This window comes from Ambystoma mexicanum, chromosome 11 (genome assembly GCF_040938575.1).
Source record: "Ambystoma mexicanum isolate Mex_15411 chromosome 11, UKY_AmexF1_1, whole genome shotgun sequence".
Classification (NCBI taxonomy): domain Eukaryota; kingdom Metazoa; phylum Chordata; class Amphibia; order Caudata; family Ambystomatidae; genus Ambystoma; species Ambystoma mexicanum.
In genome coordinates this window covers 1,194,249,986-1,194,273,933 of record NC_090934.1, presented here as the reverse complement: position 1 = coordinate 1,194,273,933, position 23,948 = coordinate 1,194,249,986, and the positions used below count along the sequence as shown (strand labels likewise).

Genomic DNA, 23,948 nt, shown 5'->3' with positions numbered 1-23,948 from the left:
GGTGCACTGTTTGACCTTGTTGCTGGGACAGTAGGTTGTACCAGGCTGGGAGTTTGATGGGTTCGCACACCGCCATCCTGCGTAGGTGTGGAAACCATGGTTGTCTCGCCCACATGGGAGCAACTAGGATGAGCGTCATCGATTCCTTGTTCATCTTGTACACCACCTTCCTGATGAGAGGAGTTGGTGGAAAAGCGTACGCAAACATCCCTGACCAGTTCATCCACAGGGCGTTCCCTTGGGAGTCTGGCTGGGGGAACCTGGATGCAAATCCTGGGCATTGTTTGTTTTCGCTTGTGGCGAATAGGTCTATAGTGGGGAAACCCCACTGAGAGAAGAGATCTTCTACGATATCTCTGTGAAGGACCCATTCGTGTTCTTCTGGGAGGGAGTCTCTGCTTAGGGCATCCGCTAGGGAATTGAGCTCCCCTGGAACATGTTGTGATGACAGGAAGATGTTCCGTCTGAGTGCCCATATCCAGATTTTCTGGGCAAGCTTGGACAGATTTGGCGAACGAGTCCCCCCTTGTTTGTTCAGATAGAACATGGCTGTCGTGCTGTCCGTCCGGATCTGCACCGACAAGTTTAGCAGATGGGGCTCGAACGCCCGAAGCGCTCGGAATACTGCCAGAAGCTCTAGCAGGTTGATGTGGTTCTTGAGTGAGACCAGAGACCCTGAGCTGTGTGGTGGAGATGGTGAGCTCCCCACCCAGTCAGGCATGCATCCGTAGTCACCACTGCCTGTACTTCGGGATCGTAAAAGGGTTTTCCCCTTGCGAGATTCTCTCTTGTCCACCAGTGTAAGCTCTGTACGAGTGTTGGCGAAACGACCACTAGATCGTCCCACTGACCACTTGCCTGAGACCACTGTTTCGTCAACCATTCCTGCATGGGAGGCATGCGCAGACGCGCGTGGGGGACCAGTTAAATGCATGACGCCATCATGCCCAGTAACCGCATTGCTTTGCGTACCGTTATTTGTTGACCTGACTGATAATGTGGAATTTGCAGTAGTATATTCCGAATTCTCTCTTCCGAAGGGAAGGTCAACCCTTTCTGAGTATCTAGGATTGCTCCTAGGAACGGTTTTGAGGTGCTTGGCACCAGATTTGACTTCTTCTCGTTGATAGAGAAGCCTAATTCGTGGAGGAGGTCGATAGTCCTCTGGATGTTTGACCTGCAAATTCCTGGGGTTTCCCCCGTTATGAGCCAGTCGTCCAGATAAGGGTACACTGGGATTGCCTCCCTGCGTAGGTGTGCAGCCGCCACCGCCAGTACCTTGGTGAATACCCTTGGTGCTGAAGCTATCCCGAAGGGCAGTACCTTGAATTGGTAGTGGCGACTGTCCACCTTGAAGCGCAAGTATTTTCTGTGCGCTGGGAGCATGGAAATATGAAAATAAGCATCTTTCATATCCAAGGTTGCCATGTAATCCCCCTTTTTTAGGAGGGGGGATTACCTCTTGTAGCGTGGTCATACGGAATTTTTGGGGCTTGACATACTTGTTGGCAGGCCGTAAGTCCAATACTGGGCGCATTGTCAAATCTTTCTTTGGCACAAGGAAGTAAGTTGAATAGATAACCTTGTTTACCTGGTGTCCTGGGACGAGTTCTATCGCGTCCTTTTCTAGCAGAATGGCGATCTCCTCGAGAAGGATCTTCTGATGTTCCAAGGAGTGTATTCTTTGTCGTGGAGGGTGGTTCCGGGGACGCTGCAGTAATTCTATACAATATCCTGTCGACACTGTTGACAGCACCCATCTGTCTGAGGTGATCCCTTCCCAAGCCTGGGTGAAGTTGGAAATGCGTCCCCCTACTGGGGTTGCGTGAGAAGGGACCCTGAACTGAGAGTCACTGCTTTGGTGGAGGCGTGCCACCTCCCTTGTTGGGGCTGCCTCTGCCTCTTCCACGACCTCTCTTGTTACCCCTGCCGTAACTTTGGGTAGACTGCTGGTTGTTGTTCCATTGTGTACCCTGTCCTTGGGCATAGTTGCCTCTTTGTGAATTTTGGCCGCGTGGGCGACGAAAATTACTGTTCCCCCTCTGGTTAGTGGGTTTGTTGGTAAGCTGGCCAAGGGATTTGAGAGTCTCGTACTCGTCCTTGGCATTCTTAAGTGCGTCTTCGACCGCTTTCCCAAACAATAGATCGGGTTCCACCGGCTTGTCTATTAATGAAGCCTGGGTTTCTGTTTTGAACCCCGACTGCCGTAACCACGCATGTCTTTTGATAACAGTACCTTCTGCTATCAATCTTCCTGCGTTGTCCGCGGCGTCGAAAGTTGCTTTTAATATGCAACCAGACACGGCTCTCCCTTCTGCCGAGATCCGAGCCAACTGGCCCTTTAACGGTTCAGGAGCAGAGGCTATGAGCGCCGCGACCTCTTCCCATTGATGGCAGTTGTAACTCGCCAACAGGGTGGTGGAGTTTGCAATCCTTGCTTGGTAGGCGGACGTTGAGGCTACCTTCCTGCCAAACCCGTACAGTCTTTTGCTCTCCTTGTCGGGAGGAGCTTCTGACGACGATAAGGGTGTCCCAGCCCTCTTCCGAGTGTTGGTAACCACTAGGGAGTCTGGTTTAAGATGTCCTCTTATATAAAGAGGGTCAGACTGGGCTGCCCGAAAAAGTTTTTCGACTCTGGGGTTGACGGCTCTGGTGAGGTTAGGATTCACCAGGGATGGATCTATTCTACGTTGGATGGATTTAAGGATAGGGATGGTCTGAGCGACCGGCCTCCTTTCTCCCACCAACTCTTCTGCGAAGTCCCTTTCCTCTTGTACACCGTGGGTGTCGATGTGAAAATGTTCTGCTGCGCGAGCGAGAACTTCATTAAGGAGGGGCTGGTTATCAACTGGCGAGTCGGTAACTGGGGCTTCGCTCTCTACCGGGGAATCTACTCTGTAAATTTCCTGTTCATCTTCTACCTCCTCCAGGTCCTCATCATCCGCATAGTATTCAGTCCCGGTCTGTTCCTCCATAATTGTAAACTCCTGGTCCCCTTCAGGGAAAGGCTGTCCTTGGTATCTGGGGTGTGGAGTAGAGTATGGAGTAGAGAAAGGCTGCACCTCGAAGGGTTCAGGTCTTTCGAACCGGGCCTTTTTACTTAGGGGGATAGGATCAGAGGAGCCTGAGGGTGTGGCCCCTTGAGGGTCATACGAAAGGAAATGTTCTGGGTTTTTGTCATAAAAATCAGCTAAGGAAGACATCCTTGACATGACCCTGTCTATGTCTTCACTGGACCATTCTTTGGAACAGGGTATGACTTTAGTAGGCAACTTAGAGGACTTATCAAGGGTACCCTTGCTGGATGTTGATGTCCCAGTAGATTTATGTTGGTCTGTCTGCTTAGGGTGGAAGGATGGTCTTATAGGAGTGGAAGGCTGTGCTTTCCGCTGTTTCCCCCCCTCCCCGTGCGTGGAAAAATGTTTTCCCTGCCCCTTGGAGGCCCCAGAGCCTTTCGACGCCTGGCGTCGAGGGTCTGGAGAGGTATCTTGTTTTGAGCGTGGGGCCTCGCTGGTGTTAACTGCGGCCTCGGTCTCCTGGAGCGCGGCCTGGGGGTGGAAGTCGTCTTCGTCTTCCGACGATCGAACTTCCGTTAATCTAGGGAGCGAGGCACTCTTGGCAAGAGTGGATGATTGCCTTGCGTCATGAGGCGATCTCGATCGAGAGCGCCCAGAGGACACCGAGTCGGACCGTTCTATTTGTGCCTCTTTCCGAAAAGTCGACGTCGTCGAGGTTCGGTTGGACTTAGTGTGCTTAGTGTGTGTAGGGTGTGTAGGGTGTGTAGCGCTTGCGTCGCCGGGGGTCTTCCCCATAGCCGCCCTGCCGGACAACCTTCCGAGGTCGGGGACCTGCGCTCGGCCGTCTTTCGACGCCGTAATGCCCTCGCCGTCCGAAAGTACGGCGTCGCTGCCATCGCTGAAGGCGCCCTCCGCTGCCATGGCCGCCTGCCTGGCATGGTGGGCCCAACGCTTTGTCGAACGGTCCTTAAGTGTCTTAGGCTTAAACCTACTACACGCTCTGCAGTTCGCTTCGGGGTGGTCCCTCGGCAAGCAGAGATTGCACGTGGCGGGCCTGTCGACCCAAGGGTATTTGCGGTTGCACTTGGGGCAGAATTGGAAAGGGGTACCCTCCATACGCACCTTGAGGCAGCGGGCTGGTAAGTGTAGGAAATATATAAGGTGTACCTATATACCAAGAGTGAAGAGTATGTACCACCCCCCACTCTCCCTACTTGCAGGGCCGAGGCCAGCGGCCTACTAGGCCCGGGCCGAGGCCAGCGGCCTTCCGAGGCCCAGATCCGTCGTGCAGCAGCCGACGGTCGATGTCTTCTCCAGCCGTCGTCGAGTGTCGAGGGTCGACGTTGGGGTGGGGAAGGATGTCAATAAATAATTTTAAACTTCAATAATTAGCAAAAGTATGGCTAAGGCCAGGGGACTCCGCAAGATGCTTCCGACCAGTATGGCGGAAAAAAACAATCTGAGGATCCTAGACGCGTGAGGGATCTTGGGTACAGTGGACGTCACACTAGGGATAGTATTACTGGCACGCCTGTGTCGACGCCCATTTTCGAGTTTCGAAAAACAAACTGGAATACTCCGCAGCTTCCACTAGATGTCGGCCTATGCACAGCATGTGATCTAAGCAGATTCCACAAGCCTCAGAAAATATATTATATACTCCGGCGAGATCAGGCCAGAGTTTCATAATCATTCTTTCCCTTTGAAGCTGAAATTGTTTTTTTGGGGAGATCAGAAACCCAAGATATATTATTGCGGGGACCTGCTCGATTTTGGTCCGATTTCAAGTCCATGAGTAAGACTTGGGCCTTCGCTTTGTCGAGCAAGATATATCTCGCTTATTTCTCTCCATGTACCCATGTATCCCATCCAGAATGGATCATTTTGGTGCACAACTGAATTGGCCTGGCTGGACAAGACTGGGTATACGGCATCTGAAACATGTGGGGTGCACATGGGGCCCGTGAATTTGCATTTCCATCTTAAACATAGGTTACTAAGAAGGGCCATCCAAGTACAGCATTCTGTACGATGCATCATCAATAACTAGATCCTGCACAGGGTCTGCACTCAAAGACCTTGGAGAAGTGGCTGCTTCTGGAAACGTGTGGGGAACTCTGGACAGAGATGGTAGGAGGTGTGATCTAAGTTACAGACTAAAAGGACACAGACCCTGTGGCCACCAGGGGGCGCACGGATGTGGAACTCCTCCGTGTGAGCTCCGACGCACGGACCTCAAAATTGATCAGAGCCCCCACTTTTGACCCCCCCCCCACACGCCCAACAACGCCTGCCCAGGCTGTGTGAACTGGACCCCCATCCTCTGGGCGAATATCCAGAGGAAAACGGAGCAGCCTAACACGAGAAAAAACGGTTGGCCCGTGCCTCCCCCTCTCGGTCTCTCATGCAGCACCTTGGTGAGGGCCGCGTTCTGCGGATACCTGAGACAGCCAGCTCCGCCCACCATCCTCCCGCAGAGACTACAAGCCACGCCGCAGTTCTCCCCGGCCTGCTCTGCAGCCCTCGCGGAGTGGGAGGACACCAGGCACAATGGGTGGTGCGCGCCCTCTCTGAGCTGATGCCTACACGGTGTCGGCCCCAGACACCGCACCGAATGCGGAGAAGCCGCGACCCGAGTGAGTGCCCTCCCCCCCCCCCCCACCCCAAAACACACAGCTGTCCCACAGGCACTGTGCCCAGTCTCCCCGAGGCGCTCCCGGCCCCGAAACGGTACTCGAGCCACACTGCTCCACCTGCGGAGGAGGGCCTCGCTGTCATGATGCCTGCCCCCGAGAAGCCAGACAAGGCCCAGCAACCCCAGAAGCAGGCATCATGCCATTTGGAGCATGCCCAAAAACCCCAGTTAGGGGCTGTTTGGGTGCAGTCCTGGCGCCTATGGCGCCAGGCTCATAAGGATAAAGTCAGTCCTGGCGCCATGGGTGCCAGGCTCATTACAGAAAACCTACCTAATGCAGACCATGCTGCATACTTACCTGGTGCAGACCATGCTGCACGAAGCCACAAGCCAAATGGGGCTTAGGAGGGACTATTTTACCTGAGGGACTACTTTCTACTCGAGTGGGGGCTGTGGAAGAATACTTACCTGGGACTTCTTCCAAGGTTATTTAAACCACGCCCGGACAGCCGCACGTGCTTCGCGTTATTCTGCATTCAGCAGCGTAACGCTCACCGTGCCTTCAGCAGCTTCCAGTCTTCAGCCACGCCCGCTTCATTCCTGGACCACCTGGAAACGAAAAGAAAGAAGGAAAAGAGATTTAAACTTGAAACCTTACCTGAATTCTTGATCCATCGCGCCGTCGATCTTGAAGAAGTCATCGCACGCACGCCGCCACGCACCTCGCAGCGCCGCGCTGAACTCCATCCAGTGCAGCTTTTCCTCACTCCATCGCAAACTCTGCACTTCCAGACCGCTCTCCGATATCTAAGGGGACAAGAAAAGCCAGGTGAGCAAGGAATGCAAAAGGGCAATACAAGCTACCCCCAAAGAATTACCGGATTACCACAGGGGGGTACTCGCCTCATCTCGGGTCGGCGCAGTTAACTCTGCATCACCGCCGCACCCCGGCCCCTAAGGGGAAACCACTGGACAGTACAAGCTACCCCCCCCAAAGACTTACCTGATTTACCGCAGGGGGGTACTCACCTCATCTCGGGTCGGCGCAGTTAACTCTGCATCATCGCCGTACCCCGGCCCCTAAGGGGAAAACCACTATAGACTTACCTGACTCTCACCAACTGCCATTTGGACTCTTCGTGGTGGTTAAACCGACAACCTACAAGGAATCGGAAAGAGTGAAGATCAGACATTTGAACTCTTACAAACTATTGGATTCTAGAGTCAATACTGGAACTCACCAATTCCTCCACGCCAGTGAAGTAACTGGTCGTCTACGCGCCCCTGCGCTCGATGCAGGATGGAGAGCTCATCTTTCCAAACTATCAGGTGAGATTAAGAGGGAACATCAGGAGTGGGCAGACAACGGGAGTGGAAGGTGGGTTAACGCTCAAATTACGGGAGGTTAATCCCCTTTCTCCTTTGCAGAAAGATATTCATACGAGCCGACAAACGAAGTTAAGTGGGTCTGTCCAGTCAGTCATCTCGGCTCTACGTGGCACCAGGCTAGTCCAGATCGACGCCCCCGTGGGAATCAGGTGAGCGTAACACTCGCCCCCCCCCCACCCAAAAGACGGCGGGAGAAGCACGGGCCTAGGAAGGCACCCTACGGCGTCCATCATAACCAGTATTACACCTGAACGTGCCGGCGCAGATAGCCTGGCCCTTGCCCGCCCCCTGCTCCAGAAGGGCCCTGTGGGCCCATATAACGGCAGCTTTGAGGCCTAGAAGGTGGATACTCCACCACGAGACAGCAGACACGGGCCTTATTACGGTCTCCGGATCCTGCAACGCAACAACCCAGGCCCGCCTCCAAGCACTACAGAGTCCCATGACTCCTACACTGCCACAAACTATAAGTCCCCAACAACCCACCTGGCGCAACGCTCCCCCTCCAATCACAGGGGGTGAGCCCACAATCCTCTGAAGGGGACGTGCCAAGCACCCCCCTGCAGAGGTGTAACCTCCTCCAGACAGTTATAGGAGAATCAACGGTTGTCTGACACAGTGCCAAAAGAACCCTTCTCATTTGCTAGGCGGGTACGAACTTAGCTCCCCAACTAAAAGCAGTGTAACTGACATTTCGGGACACGTCGCTGGCGCCTGGGATACCATCTGCATCGCCTTAATTGAACCCCCCTGCCAAGACCCCAGCACTCAGGGCAGAGAACTCGTCCCTGCACCAAAGTCAACACAGAGGGTTGGGCCCCCACTCGTGGGGCATGTGCCCTCCTCTGCGCGACCACAAGACCTCCACCCTACCAGGACTCACGCAGACAAACAGGAGAGCGACGAAGGGAGATGGAATACCCGTCTGTGTACCCACCTGGACTTTGACCAGAGTCATAGCCCCCTGCTAAGGGACCGACATCACGCAACACCACCAGTAGCTCCGCACGGGCCTGCACCACCACTGACGCCACTGGGTCACTGCCCTGAAACCAGCACCAGAAGCCAACCTAATCGGAGGGTAGGGCCCCTGGTCACAGGGCGTGTGCCTCCTCTCATCCTCGGACGACTGATCCACGGGACGCCCTCCTCAGCACCTCACAGCACGCTTCAGAGTTTACTCAACACTACAGTGTAGAGGGTAGGGCCCCCTTTCGTACACAAGCGCCATATGAACATTAAAAGCAAATTGGCTAGATACGCATTTACCCCACCAACTGCAGATCCAGAGCCAGGAACCAAAACGTCGCTAGATGCCTCCGAAACAGGAGCGGCGGCCACCAAGGGGGATATCGCGGCCCTCCTAAGTGAAATCCGAAACATGGGGGCTGACAACGGCGGCAAAATGGATAAAATGACCCAGAGAGTGGACAACATCCAGGAGAGATTGGAGAGCATCGAAAACAATCAAGCCGCGATAGACACACTGGAACTCAGGATACGCAATGTGGAAAAGAGGGAGGATGAAATTCGCCTTAGGATAGACGATTTGAAAAACAGAGATAGAAGAAATAACTTACGATTTTTTGGAATTCCAGAGCGCAAAGGGGAAACGGAAGAAGACCTCAAACAAACGATACATGATATCATCAAAATCCTGACAGCTGGCGAGGACATTGCCAAACTCAAAACCGAGAGTATACGTAGAGCTGGCGGCCCACCTGGTGGCCCGAGGTCGGTCCTCGCCAGATTTCATAGATATCAGGACAGAGCTAGGATACTGGCCAAGGCCAGGTCCGGGGGCCTTCTTACCCTTGGAGGGGCGCAAATCACCATCTTTCAGGACTTATCCTCACTTACCTGGCCCTGCGACGTCTCCGCAGTCCGCTGACGAAATGTTATGGTAATAGTAGTCGGGGTCGTGCGGTTACGACCCTCACTGGTGGTCCGATAGTAGACCGGCTTTAAAACACCCAGTCCAACCAGGACGCCACCGAACTAAGATCCAAACCCTCATTGAATTAGACATGAGTCAAGAGACAGAATCGAGGGCTACGGGTATTAGGTTTAATACCTTAAAAGGGGGGCAAGGGGGAGGGAGGCAGAATCACACTACTTCCACCGTGGCAATTTCCTGCAATGGGCAGCGTGACGTGACCACTGACTTCAATGAACATAGCACTGATCCACAGTCATGACGAAGCGAGTGGCAGGCATGGCATACTAAAAATTGGCACGCTGAATTTTAAGTGTCTTAATTCCCCTGACCCAAAGGTCACTGGTGTCCGGAGAGTTCAAGAGGGCGAAACTAGATATACTTTTTCTACAAGAAACCCAATACAGCAAAGGAGATGAGAGGAGGGTCCTATACACTAAGCTAGGCTCGGAACACTGGGGCTCCGGGCCACTGAAGAAAGCGGGAGTTGGCATCTTAGTCAATAAAACAATCCGATTTTAACTACTAAAGTCCTGGATGGACGTGAGTGGTAGAGCTCTAGTATTGGTGGGCAAGATACAAGGCACCGTCATCACCCTTGCGTCAGTGTACGCACCCAACACAGGACAGTCTAGATTCCTAGAACAAATAATCCCGAAAGTCATGAACGAAACAGAAGGCGAAATACTAGGCGGCGATCTTAATACATGGAGGGATCCAAATCAGGATAGGCAAATAGGCAAGTAGGCAATCCTCCTACGACCTCCCTATTGGGCCCAGGCCGCCCACCGGCGGTGGGCATGATGGATGCCTACATTCTCACCGACGCATGGAGACATATGAACTCCAACCGAACATGCTTTACCTTCTTCTCAGCCCTGCATGCAACGTTCTCCTGAATCGACTATACATACACCTAACCTCAGATCTCATCGCGGCGATGTCCGAAGCCACCATATCTGTCACATGGACAGACCACGACGAGGCCACGGTTATTATTGATCGGATGGCCCTCCCCCGGAAGAGCTCCAAATGGCGATGCAACGAGACTCTTCAAAGATCCTAGCTTTCGGGAACAGCTCGAGCAAGACATCACCCAATACTTTGACCAGAACAATACAGGCGAAATTTCCATGAACGTAGTATCGGAAGCTGGCAAGGCTACCTGGAGGGGTTTACTCATCAAAGAGGTGGCAGCGAAGAAAAGAGAATGCCAACTCAGAAAGTAGGCTCCGGAACGAATTCACGCAACTCAACCTCATGGCACAATCTGCGGACCAAGATAGAATACCAAAGATTAAGCAGGCCAATGACAAAAGGGAAAAACTGCAACAGATATAGACAGGTAGCATCGCTCACAAGCTCCAATGCCTGAAGCCAATTGCTGAGACCCATTGTCCCCCCAATATCCCTGAAGCCTTTGCCAACTTCTACGAAAGATTATACGTCGCACTCAGCCCCGCATCCAGCGGCAATAACAGATTACATGGACAAAATATCCTTGTAGACTCTCCCGCCCGACAGTACAATCCCTGGAAGCTCCCATCACAGGAGAAGAAATTGAAGAGGCAATCAATCAAACTACTCCCAACAGGGAAAGCCCCCAGGAACAATGGTTACACAGCAGGGTTTTATAAGACCTTCAAAGATGTCCTTCTGCCATTCATGGTCGACCTCTTTAACAACATCCTCCAATCCGGTGTGGCACCCGAATCCTTCTCAGAAGCACTAACAGTCATTCCCAAGGAGGGTAAGGACCCAAAACTTTGCGCCTCCTATCGCCCAATATCCCCCTTCTAAACATCGATGCTAAAATCTTCACAAGAATCCTCACTGCAAGACTGGAATATCACATGCTCGCGATAATCCACAATGACCAAGTGGGTTTCATCTTAGATAGACAAGGCACAGACTCCACCCGAAAGACCCTTCACATAATTCACGAGGCCCAAGAATCGTCGAACACACCGGCGTTATTTTCAATCGATGCCGAGAAGGCGTCGACAGTCGAATGGCATTTCCTAGAGGCCACGTTAATGAAGATAGGCTTCGGCCCCATGCTCCGTCGTGGGATCATGGCTATCTATACGACCCCATCAGTGGCAGTGAACTCCCAATTTTCCCACTGGTTTCCTCTCAATATGGGTACGAGACAAGGTTGCCCCCTCTCGGCAATACTCTTCGCACTTTCCTTAGAGCAACTTGCCATAACGCTCCGAGCAGATCCCGCCGTGGAAGGGATGCAGTTAAACGGCAGAAAATACAAGCTGAGCTTGTATGCAGATGACATCCTGCTCCATGTCTTAAACCCAACGTCCTCAATCCCACGAGCGATCCACTTGATAGACGAATACGGCGCACTCTCAGGATTCAAAATCAACAAAACCAAATCCATCCTCTTCCCACTTCATGAACCATCCCCAGAACAGTAAATAGCTCTTGAACGCCTTGGGCTGATCATCGGAGGTCCAACACTGAGATACTTCGGGATCAATCTAACCTGACAACTCGATAACCTCTACGAAGCAAACTTTCCTCCACTTCTTGAAGCCTTCAAGGCTAATCTTAAGAAATGGAAACAATTTACAATCTCCTGGATGCGACGTCTGAACGCAATCAAGATGGTGAGCCTCCCACGGTTTTTATACCCTTTTCAGATCTTGGCCATCACAATCCCCGAGCACTTCTTCAAACAAGTCAAGAAGGCATACTAGAATTCCTGTGGAATGGAAAAAACCCAGGATCCCCTACGACATCTTAATGCTGCCAAAGGAACTAGGAGGAGTGGGTCTTCCGGACATAGAACGCTATTACCAGGCTACACAACTCAGAATCCTGATCCCACACCTGCGAGATAGAAAGGATCTCCAATGGGTTCAGTTCGATAACATCCTAGCCACTGTAACCCTAGCAGAATGGTTATGGGTCCCCAGACCAAAGCTCAGAAGACTGCGTAATCATCCAATATTGGGAACAATGTGTAACATATGGAAGAAAGGGAAAGCAATGTCTGGGGTCACCACGTGGCCTTCACCTCTGAGCCATCTCTGGTCCCCCGAGATCAGGGAAGAAATCCCAGAACACGCCAGATACCAAACCTGGTTTGATGCCGGCCTTGAGAAAGTTGGCCAGCTGTGGAGAAAAGGGACATTTACTTCAATTACTGAACTAGAGGAAACTCTCCAAATTTGCCCGATTACAATTTTCTTATATTTGCGGTTGAAAGGTGTGCTATCCAGAAAAGAATGGAAGGCCACCACACAGAGAACTCATGGCCTTTGAGACGATCCTAGACACGACCAACACATCCAAAGGCCTAATAGCGCAAATGTACAGAGCCCTAATCACTAAAGATGACACTCATAGTCACCGTCTCAGAGAAAGATGGGAAAGATACTTTGGCAGAGAATTTGACCAGCAGGCTTGGGGCAACATTTGTGAAATGCCATCCAGAATATCAATCGCAGCCCAATATAAACTACACGCAATAAAGCTACTCCACAGATGGCAGTACAACCCACACAGGCTGTCCAAAATGTTCCAAACCTCCAGCCCGAGAAGCTGGCGACAATGCGGTATGGATGCCGATTACTGGCATATGTGGTGGAACTGCCCCAAAGTTCACATCCATTGGCAAGAAGTCCTGGGGTGGATTAAACAGCTAGATGGCAGAGAGAGAATCAACCCCTCTCCTGATTCTTTTTGGCCTTGAAGGAGAAGATGACAAATTGATTAGGGTAAAAGGACTAGTGTCCCCCCCCTGGTTACAAAATGGAAATCCCCAAGCCTTCCAGATAAAACGGACTGGATACAGATCGCCACAAACATTTACACAATGGAGAAAATAACGGCAATACTCCACGCCAAGACCGCACGACATGAAGAAGCCTGGTACGACTTTATCGAACATTACATCACAGGCCCAGCAACAGATGAATCGACACAAGAAAATTAGCAACCAATATGTGCCGTCAGGAGCGGAACACCACATGATCCACTGCCAACCACCCATGCCTGTCACTGTCTCCACTGAAGCTCCATGATCCAACGATGACCAGAGGAACGTCACGCAGCCCACTATGATTCATCACAGCATTGCCACAAATATAGAAGACTCAAGAGCTGGGGGGGGGGTCTTACATTTCTTTCCATTGGAACGGGACAAGTTGTTAAGCATTGTCAAGGTGGAACAGAGTAACCTTCTGATGTAACTATTAATGCATAATATACGTCCACCTCTATGTTCATCTCCAATGTTAAAATGAATAAACTTCAAGTTGAAAAAGAAAAAGGACACAGACAACTTGACGATCAACCATTAGCTCAGTGGGTTGCAACAGAAAGTCTACTTAATGGTGGACCGGTGACCTAACAATGTAGAAGTAGGTCTGAAGTCAGATCATGCTTGCTGGGTATGTGGTCTACATGAGGTCCACATGTTTTGACATTGCGGTCAGTTGCACTTCATTTGCTGGAGGAGTTTTTGAGGGTGAATATAACAGTTCAAGGATGCATATTCTTCAGTGCATAAGGTAGTACTTTTTTTTTAAAGCAAAATAAATGATTCCTCTTGACGGTAGTGTACAAGTGCAATAAGGTAATCCTTGGATTTGAAATAGAATTAACTCAAAAACAGAGGACTGGCTGACAGTTACTTGCCGGCTCGGCTGGGCATGCAAAGATATAATTCAAATCACAGGGATGCCTAACTAAAGTTCGATTTGATCTAGAAGTCATTTAAGGATATGATTCCTCGCACTGCATGTCTTGACACGTCAACCACATTGCCTCTACCTCAGGCTATGCGATCAAACTAATTAGCACCAGCAAACCCTTCCTCACCACCACGAACCATCTGGAAGTTGCACAAGCTCTTATTTGATCTAAACTGTAGTACTGCAACTCCCTACTCTGCGGCACTTCAGAAAAAAACCTCAGCAAACTTCACACCACCCACAACAATGCCCTCAAAGCCCTGTTAAAATGGATTTCTGAACTCTGACCTGGTGGGCAGAGGTTCAGAAGGCCAGCTTAGTTTCTTGAAACAGGGTAACTTCTGGACAAGCCAGACCATTCAAGGTAGCTATGGCAGGCGGTCAAGACAGTCTCAAGAGGGGTAAGGGTCACTGAAAGACCTCAATGAGCACACACAACAGGGACACTTACACATTACTCCCAGACAGGTGTTATATCAAACATATAAACACATTACAAGGCCTTTGTAACTCAGACTATAGCAAAAGAATCAACAATACTAAGTAAACCAACACAACACAATATATACAAGACCACTGGGGTCCTAAGAGTTAACTGACAAAATATGTCCACAACCTAGATGGGGAGAAAACAGGCAGTGCAGAGAATCCGTGGGCCCCTTCGACATCGACAATACACCTAAGAGGCAGTCCAAACCCTAAGAAGAGAGGAGCCTTATGCTCAATAGTACATGTAGTGCAGGCGCACGTGGTTGTTCCAATGGGCAAAACAGGGTCTCTTCAGGGGGCTCTAGCAACTCAGGAAGGTGGATGAGGCGATGACGAATAAGTTTCCACTATTCAGGAAGGACCTCCACTTGAAGGGAGAGGTAGTTCCAGAGTGCGGGATGGAGTCGCTAGTTCGCACTAGCAGTGGAAGGAGGGACCCTCAGGGGCCACTCATGCATAAAAAGGGGCCTGGGCGCTAGGGATCACCAGTTAGTGCTAGAAGTACTCACCGGTCCCAGGCGCACTCTGACCCAAACTTCGCCAGTTCAGTCCACTTCGCTTGCAGGTTCGAATGCGACAAAAAGGACGCCTCTGCAGCTTTCAGTTCCTGAGATACAGTGATGATTCCCAAAAATGGGACAGTGGCAATTTCTCAGCTCCGGGTGGATGAATCGACCTAGTTTCACTGCAGCAGGCTTCAGGGGCAAGAGGGTCACAAATGCAGCGCACTTGCAAAGGTTGTTACCCCAGCAGGGCAATACGGTAACCGCCTATGATCTGGTCCTGGCACACTCGTCTCAGTTCTGACCTGGGAATGCCAAGTGTACGAAATTCAGTGCGAGGGTGCCGTGGACACAGAGCTAGCAGTATACCAAGTTGCGAGGGCCTCCTTGAAACGGCAGCTGTGACAGAGCAAAGCAACTGGGTAAGCTGGTCAGTCCACTGATTGGTCCAGGGACACTTCAGAGAAAGCTTACTTGCAGGGTTTGATGAAGGTGCCGAGAATAGTTGGTCCCACTATTCTAAAGGGTTGAAGCGTCTTTGCAGACCTTCTAGGACGATCAGATGCAGAGGAGTCCCATGGGACGACAGCAGGCTCAGGGTGCCAAACCTTCCAGCGGGTCACCAGCGGTTCCTCGACTCGGCTTCTTAGTTTCAGGATACCTGGGTCCTATCCTTCGTTCAGTGAGAAATCCAGAGATCGACATGGTGTGGGTGTTTTCGGCCTCCTCTTATCCAAAGTTCCCTTCGCGCCACAACGAAGAGGACCCAATGGGAGCTCTGCTCACAAACACTCCATACATGGACCAATCACAGACCACAGTGGTCCCAGTCATTCACAGCACTCCAGACTCTGGCACCCAGGATGTGTATTGGGGACAGACACCCCACTGTTAAGCACACCTGGTATCCACAGTGACGCCACCTAGCCGGGTTACATGCTCGTATGCTTCTCAGCTTTGCCCTGATGTGGTCTGCGGGGAAGGTTCTGCCTGAAAATACAGGAGGACAGTGTTCAAGACTGACCGACTGGGTAAGTATCCTCCCTCCACCCCCATATGATTTCAGTCCCTCTGGCACCCTATCCTCACCTTGTGGTAGAATTAGGCGTGTTCTCCGTCCTGCCTTCTTTGCAGGGGCGCGTTATCTTTCATGGGCGTGTGCGGTCCATTTACTTCACTGACGCCGGCCCGTTTGATATTGTTCAGGTAGGTCTTATTGCTGTTCTTTAGTTTTGTTGCTATCCTGCATGCCTTTTTGTTTAAAATGTCTTTTTTCTCCCTTAGGTATGCGGAGCTTCAGCGCGGCGAACTGGCTTGGTTGAGCCCCGCTGGTAAATGATAGCACATTAAGAGCGCTATGCGCAGCGCTGCAAAGTCTTGCCTTTGCTAACCTGCGTTTTCCTTCCTTGTAGGTTGCGGTGTTCTTCAGCACGAGTGGAATGTCCGGAGTGGTGCCAGCAGAGAGGCGACCAGCCAGGTAAGCCTTTTGAGCAGTTCGTAATTTGTAAATGTATCTGCTGCTTTCTCTAATGTTGCCTCCATCTTCCTCTTTCAGGTCGTTCTGACCAGGAGGCGTGCAGATTCGAGGAAGCTTTTCTCAGTAGCTGCGAGTGTTTAAAGATGAAGACTGCAGGTAAGATGCTGCGGCTAATGATGTTCCTTTTGTCTCCTTGCAGGTTCTGCTTCTCCGAAGTTCGAGTGAATAGCTGGACACGGTGGGCGTCACGTTGCAAGCTGCAAAGTAACGCGAAGCGTTTTGTCTTGCTCGCATGAGGTTTAAATAGCCCCAACAAAATAGTCCAGGTAAAGTAGTCCCTAGGCTACCACACCCAAAACACTAGACTACATAGCTTGGTTCCTTAAAACCAAGCTATGTGGATGCCTCCATGTTGGCTGACAACACATGGAGTAGTTCCAAAGCACATGTTTTTCATGGTGTATGAGCCTGGCGCCAAAGGCGCTAGGTGTGGCCCCAAGAGGGTTTTGGAAGAGGATGCCTGGCTCTAGAGGCCCAAGTCCTGACTCCACCTGGCCAATGAGTTTTGTCAGAGGGGGTTTTGGGCGAGGGTCGTGACACCCACCCCACATCCTGGAGGCACACACAGGCATGCAGAAACCTGCGAAAGCTTGACGTTTTGTGGGAAACTGCATGTCCAATTAAGGACCTACCCGTTCGGCTCGACCTGGGAAAGGCAAAGGGGCAAGATGGCCAAAGGACAGGACAAAGAACCTTGTGGCATGCCCATTTTAAGCCAGGCCACCCATCTGTGCCAAGCGCGGTTAATGCTGTTAAAATGGTAGGAAAGGGTTAAAAATAATGCAAAAAAGATAGCTGCCCCCAGCCCTGTTCTTGACACATCTGCACATCTCACAAAAAGTCCATCTAGAGCATCTTGGGTCATTATAATAGACTATGAGACCCAAGTACACTGTACTGTAAAGTCTCCCAGTACTGACTGTTTTAAGGGCATGTCAGTTTCCTTATAAAAAGTGAATGAAAGCCCAGAGGAGTGCAGCTGAAGGCTGTGCTTCTGTGGCAAAGTCAGTCTATGGTGTCTAAACAGCAACAAAAAGGGAAAATTACACAAAAATGAAATCTTTCCCAACAAGAGGCTAGGAGATTGGCTCACTGGCACCCCATAGAGGACAGAATCACCTTCAAAATCCTATCCCTCACCCACTGATGCGTCTCAAACAACGCCCCAAGCTACCCGGCGTCCAGCCTCAAACCACCTCAGCAAGACCCACCAGGCAGCACTACAGTCACTGCCTCATTACCCCAAGGTTCAGTTGGGCCAAAAGCTGGGGGCTCCAGCTTCCCAGTCCGAGCACCATCCCTCTGGAATAAGCTACCCCTGCACCTGCGGGATGAACCATTTTACAATGTTTTCAGAAAGGAACTCAAAACACTGTTTAACTGACTAGTATCTGCTCCCTACCATTCCCTGTTTTTCTCCTCCTGTAACTTGCGCCTAGATGCCTACGGGCTGTGAGCATCACTATAAATGAACAAATAACGTGTAAACATGACTGCCATGCTCCAAAAGCTTCAACTACCTGCTTGTCCAGGAGTTTCAGGCAGCTTTCCGCTCTTTCATCCATTGCTCTTTTTTGTTGTCTGGCCCGGTGTCTTTGTCCTTCCTACCTTCTTCCAGATTCCAGTTTGTTGTTGGTTGTTGGTTTAGTGTGGGCCATGATGTTAGGAAGATGCTGTTGCAACTAGTCCATGGCAGTTATACCATGAATTTCTGATCTGTTCTGTAAAAAGCATTTGCAGTTCTCTGATGCTCTACTACTATATTATCATTCTCCCTTGTATTCTTCGTAGACTATTCTTTGAAAATTCAACAAAATTGTATGTAAAAACATTTGCCATTATGTAAAGGAAAATCTGAGCAGAGATTTTCATCCTGTCTGTAATGGGGCAAAGATGCAAATATCACAACTTCAAAGCCTCATTGGATAAATTGCACCAACACAATAGGACTACAAGACTGATCATGGCTTCACACCAATTCCCTACCAATGCCAGCATATGGTTTTTCACTTGCTACTTCGAACTAAAATGACATCGTTACTCACCGTAGTGGCTACCTTACTCCTAGTCCATAGTCCTTTCCTCCATACTGGTGGGACATTCCGTCCATCGGGACGGGAGCAGGTTTAAGCATCAAAAATAAAAAATGTCCTTTTATTTTTACGTGGCTACCGCATGTGACCGTAGCCCCCGCCCTCCTGAGCTCCACCCACGCATTGCCCTTCAGTCCTTTTCTATCGCCAGGACCATTAAGCAAAAATAGAGGATACTGATTAGAGGGGACGTCAGGCAGAAGTATGGAGGTAAGGGGACTATGGACTAGGAGTAAGGTAGTCACTATGGTGAGTAACTCTCATACTCCTACTTTCCTCCATACTTGCGGGAGATTCCCAAGCACTGACCAGGTATTACGGGTGGATGGAAATTTCCCTTATTGGAATACATTTTGAAGAACTGCCTGGCCAACAGCAGCCGCTTTGCCACAGACCAGATGTGCATGAATGCCCTTTGGTGGTTGAAGGCCTTAAACCTTGTAGGCCTCAGAAATATGTGAGGCTATCCAACAGGAGATGGATGCTTTTGAGGCAGGGTGCAGGAAGGAAGGAGACTAAGTAAGGAAGGAAGGAAAGCGAGAAAGACTAGGGAGGGAGGGCAGGAGACTAGGGAGGGATGGCAGGAGACTAGGGAGGGAGGGCAGGAGACTAGGGAGGGAGGGCAGGAGACTAGGGAGGGAGGGACGGAGACTAGGGAGGGAGGGACGGAGACTAGGGAGGGAGGGACGGAGACTAGGGAGGGAGGGACGGAGACTAGGGAGGGAGGGAAGGAGACTAGGGAGGGAAGACCTTATCCTTGTGGAAAGTTAGGAACACTTGTTCCACAAAAAGAGCCTGATGCTCCCTTATTCGCCTTGCAGAGGTTACTCAGAAGAGCCACCTTCCAAGAAAGGTACTTTAGTTCGGAGTGGTCCTGGGTTTAAAAGGCTTATGGCATAAAGCAGTGAGGACCAGATTTAGATCCCATTTGGGATGAGGGTCCCGAAAAGGTGGGAAAAGATGAAGACCCGCAAAGTGTCTCTTGATGACAGGGTTAGCCAGTGAAAAAGAGCAGCTGTCTGTAGACAGCTAAGCCGCAATGGAGGACAAAAGTCCTGCAAGATGAGACATGCATGCCAGAGGCTGCAAGGTCCGATATGAAAGACAACAGTGTTGATAGAGGCATGCCTGGGGTCAAACTCTTAGGAAAATTGAGCCACTTGCTCCTGTATGGCACTTTCGCAGAGGGCTTTCGTGCCACTTGGAATATACTCATGTTATCCTCTGAGAGGTTGAACTGCTCTAATGATCGGAACTCGGGCACCAGGCTGATCGATTGTGGGGAGGGTTGCCACAACTGGTGATTGCTCTGATGAAGGTCAGGAATCTGCGGCAGCCTGATCATAGAGGACCTCAACAGGTGCTGCAATTCAGAAAACCAGAACCTGGCTGGCCATCTCAGTACTATGAAGGAGAGTGCCGTTGAATGCACTCCTGAGTTTTGAAAGTGTCCAATGTATCAGTGGCAACAGAGGGAAACCGTAAGCTCTCATGTTGTCCCACAGGATCTCGAGGGCATCCCCCAAGGAAAACACTCCCAGCCCGTCCCTGGAAACATAAAGAAGTCGTTTTCTGTTCGATGATGTCGCAAAGAGGTCCATCTCTGGAGTGCCGCCTTGCTGGAAGATCTCGGTGAGAACATCAGTGTTCATCTCCCATACATAACTCGCTGCAGATTGGAGGCTGAGGGAGTCTGCAGTCACATTGATGTGGCCCGGAATGTGCACAGCTTGGAGCCAGACATTGTGATGGATGGCCCAATTCCAAATATGCATAGCCAGGTCCACCAGGAGGGAAGACTTGGTGCCCACTTGTTTGTTGATGTAAAACATCGCCATAGAATTGTCCGTGCAAATTCGAACCACACTATTGGTGACTGAGGGTTGAACAGACTTGAGCGCCAGAAAAACTGCCAGGAGCTCCAGGTAATTGATATGGAAGTGCCTGTCTTGGGGCGCCCACAAATCGTACACCTTGAGGTGACGCAGTGTCGCACCCCACCCCAGCAGGGATGAGTCTGTAGTAACCGTTACTTGTGGTCAGGGCTATTGGAAGGAGGTCCCCAATGAGAGGTTGCTGGCCGATGACCACCATTGAAGATCCGCCGTCTTGCAGGACGTGACTGGAATAATCCTGGAAACCAGGTCCGTAGCCTGGGACCAGTAGCTCAAAGAACAACCTGAGTGGGTCATTTTCAGGCGTGCAAGAGGTAGAGCTAACACGCAAGAGGCCATGAGGCCCAGGAGTCTCTGGAACCACCAGGCCGACATATGGTAGGACTGCAGGAAGAGTTGCCACGTTGTAAAATGTCTGTAATCCTGTCCTCTGCCAGAAAACTCTGGTACTGACTGTATCCCAACGGAAACCCAGAAAGGTCAGGTCTTGACACAGTCATAGACGTCTTCTGCCAGTTCACCGACAGCCCGAGATGGAACAAGAGCTGAAGGAGTGACTGAAAATTGGCCGAAGCGGCTTGTGGGCAAGGACTGCACAGAAACCAATCGTCCAAGTATGAATATACAAGAAACCCCCTGCAGTCTGAGGCACACTGCAATGACCGACATCTTTGTAAAGAGATGCAGTGCCGAGCTGAACCAAAGAGAAGCACACGATACTGGAAGTGGTCTGTTCCCACGGAGAACTGCAGATATTGTCAATGCGGACTTCAGATCAGAATATGCATGTATGCATCCTGAAGGTCAACCACACTGAGCCAATCGCCCTTCCGGATGACTATCTGGCAAGGCGTAATCATCTTGAGTTTCTCTTGGGTTAGGAAGAGGTTGAACTTGGGAGATGTGGAGGATAGCACGCAGGCCAGCCTTGTTGGGTTTGGGCACTGTAAAAAGATGGGAGTAATAGCCCCCCCTTGCTCCCAGAAATGAACAGGTTCCACTGCTCTGAGGTCTAGAAGTTTCTGTAACTCTGTTCCGAGGGAGGGTGACCCAGTCTGCTAGAAATTAGGGTGGGAGGGTGGGGTAGGGGCAAGCAGAAGCCCATCCGAGCGACTGACAAAACCCATCAGTCTTCGGTGTTGGTCTACCATGCTTCCAGATGAGACTAAATGTGTCCCCCCACTGGAGTCTCATGCGACCGATTGAAAATATAATTTAGATGTTTTATCGGCGGAGAGACCACCCATTGCTGAAGAGGAGGCTGTTGGCCGAGAGAAAAACTGGCCATCTCGCCATTGCTGTTTACGGCGGGCGCCGCCAGGTGGAGCATCAGTGCAGCATGCGCAGCAGTCCTGAAACCCTCTGAAACCAGAGAAGGACCTCGTTAGAGACCCTGACATCTGAGTGTAACGTGCCTTTGCTGGTGTCTTCAAAAGGACCGACAAGGACTTGAGAGTTTGAGAACTCTCCTTGGTCTTCATAAGTTCCTCACCCGTGGAGGAGTGGAACAGTTCTTTACCCCTAAAGGGGAGATCAAGGGTCTTGTCCTGAACTTCCTTCGAAAACTTAGTAGTATGCAGCCACGCTTGGCGGGAGATGTCTACCCTGACCATAAGGCCTTGAGCGGAAGTGTCTACGTGATAGGCCGCAGCCTCAAGTATATCCTTTGCCAGAACCCTGGCATCGGATAATCCACCCTTGAAGTCTTTGAGCTGAATCAGGGGGAATACATTCCTGGGACTCCGCTAGCTCCTTCCACAGTTTGAAATTAGCAGCAGACAGGATAAGCTTAGCATTAGCCTGATGCAGCTGAAGAGCTGAATTGGAAAAAATACTTTTCCTCCCAATTACGTCAAGAAGTTTTTCCTCCTTGGAAAGGATCTGAGACACTGGAGTGGAGGATGTAGAAGCCGGCTTTGACTGGAGCGTAGCTGCTGCCACCACAGTCGACGATGGGAGCGGGCATGCAGACAAGGATATGTCCTCAGACAAGTGAAGCTTGTAGCTAGCGTCTATTTTCCCGTTTAGGTGCTGCCCCGTATGATTTTCCCCTACCTTACAGGCCTTCTGAAGGAACATGCTGGTGCGCTCCTGTATCGACAGAGTGAAGGCTACAGAAAGCACCCCCTCTTGTGGAGCTGGGGACTTTGGTATCTGGATGTCTAGCTGTGCCATCATATCTAGCACCCGGTTGTGAAATGCTCCAATAGAGCAGGGAGGGTCATCGCCTGGTCCTCATCCAGTGAGGCGGGAGCAGAAGACTGGTCTGCCGCACATGGCGCCTCAGGCCCTGAGGATGTGGTGGGTAGAGCAACCAGAGTCTTTACCAAAGGGTAAAGTGGAGACAGGAGGAGGAGGCCCCACAGAGGTGGAGGAAGTGGCACTACCAGGATCTGCATAGGGATTGCCAGAGCAGGGGGCGGTTCAGACGGCTTAGGATACCTTCCTTAAACAAATCCTTAAAGTATGCCTTCATGGGATCAGAATGCATCAGCGTATGAAACTTGCCAAAAAATGCATTCTAGGCACTAGAGTGGGCAGAGGCCGCTCAGAAGGGGCATACCCCCAGGATCACAGAGGATGGTTGTCAGCACGAAGATCAAAGGCACAGACTCAGGTGGGAGCAAAATTGTATGTGGCAGCAGATTCCGAGAATGCCAATCCATTGGAGGGCAGAACAGGTTTTTTTTGTCCACAAAACGTGGAAAAGGCTGCTCTGCCCCAAAAACAGGCTGCTCAGCATCAGCAGTTAGTCAAAATGGCTGCCGTGAACCACAGGGGTTGGACTGCCATTTTGTCAACGCCTGTGGCGAACTGCAGGAACAATCTTACCGGTCGTCTTTTTTCTTCAATGAACTGCTGTAAATGTGGCGCAGGAATGTGTTGGAACACTTCCTCCCACCTGACAAGCCGACTGAGTGCCCGGACGGAGAAGGAGTCGCAGTAGAAGCACAAGTCCCACAGTGTTCCCAGCCTAAGCACTCCAGGAAAAGAGTGGGGATCTGCCCTCACGAATCGACGTTCGCAGGATGAACAGGACAGGAATCCCAGACGCTCTGGCATAGACGGAAGAGGAGATAACCGTTGAACCAGAGCAGGAATGAAGGACAAGGGAACAAAAAGAAAACTATTCCCTCTAAGGCAAGTGCCTCCAACCCCGACCATGCAGAGAAAAGGACTGAAGGGCGGTGCGTGGGGCAGAGCTAAGGAGGGGGGCGGGGTCTACGGTCACGTGTGGTAGCCCCGCATAAAAATAAGGACACCATTTTTATTTCTTTTTTTTAAATTAAAATGTATTATATTTTCATTAAAAAAACATCCATCAGACAGGTTTCAGTAGAAGAAATCAACTATGAACAATTGCAAACAAAAAACCCATGTCACTACAACTATAACATGTATCCAAGTCTATAATACTACTAATCCTTCTAAACATTACAATGTAAATTATCAACACATTACAAATCATGTGAAAAACATTTTTATTTCTGATGCTTAAAAAAGTGCTCTGGTCCCATCCCGATTGACGGAATGTCCCACAAGTATAGAGGAAAGGGGACGGGAAGTAGGAGTATATGTACTTCCATCGTGTTCAATTGCAATTCAAACCGTAAAATGTTTTAAGCCAATTACATTAATTGGCAAAAATACAACGAAATGTCCTGGACAATACGTTTGTGGATGTTAGAACTGGGAAAGCAGGCGTGGTTTCTGAAGACAGCACAGTTAAGTCCTAACT

General features: G+C 50.6%; 1 protein-coding gene across 1 annotated transcript in view; it reads right to left on the bottom strand.

The window, feature by feature from the left end:
- Window positions 1–23,948, bottom strand: part of LOC138505118 (mucin-3A-like) — a 1,277,237-nt gene that overhangs the window by 941,288 nt on the left and 312,001 nt on the right. The window lies entirely within an intron of this gene.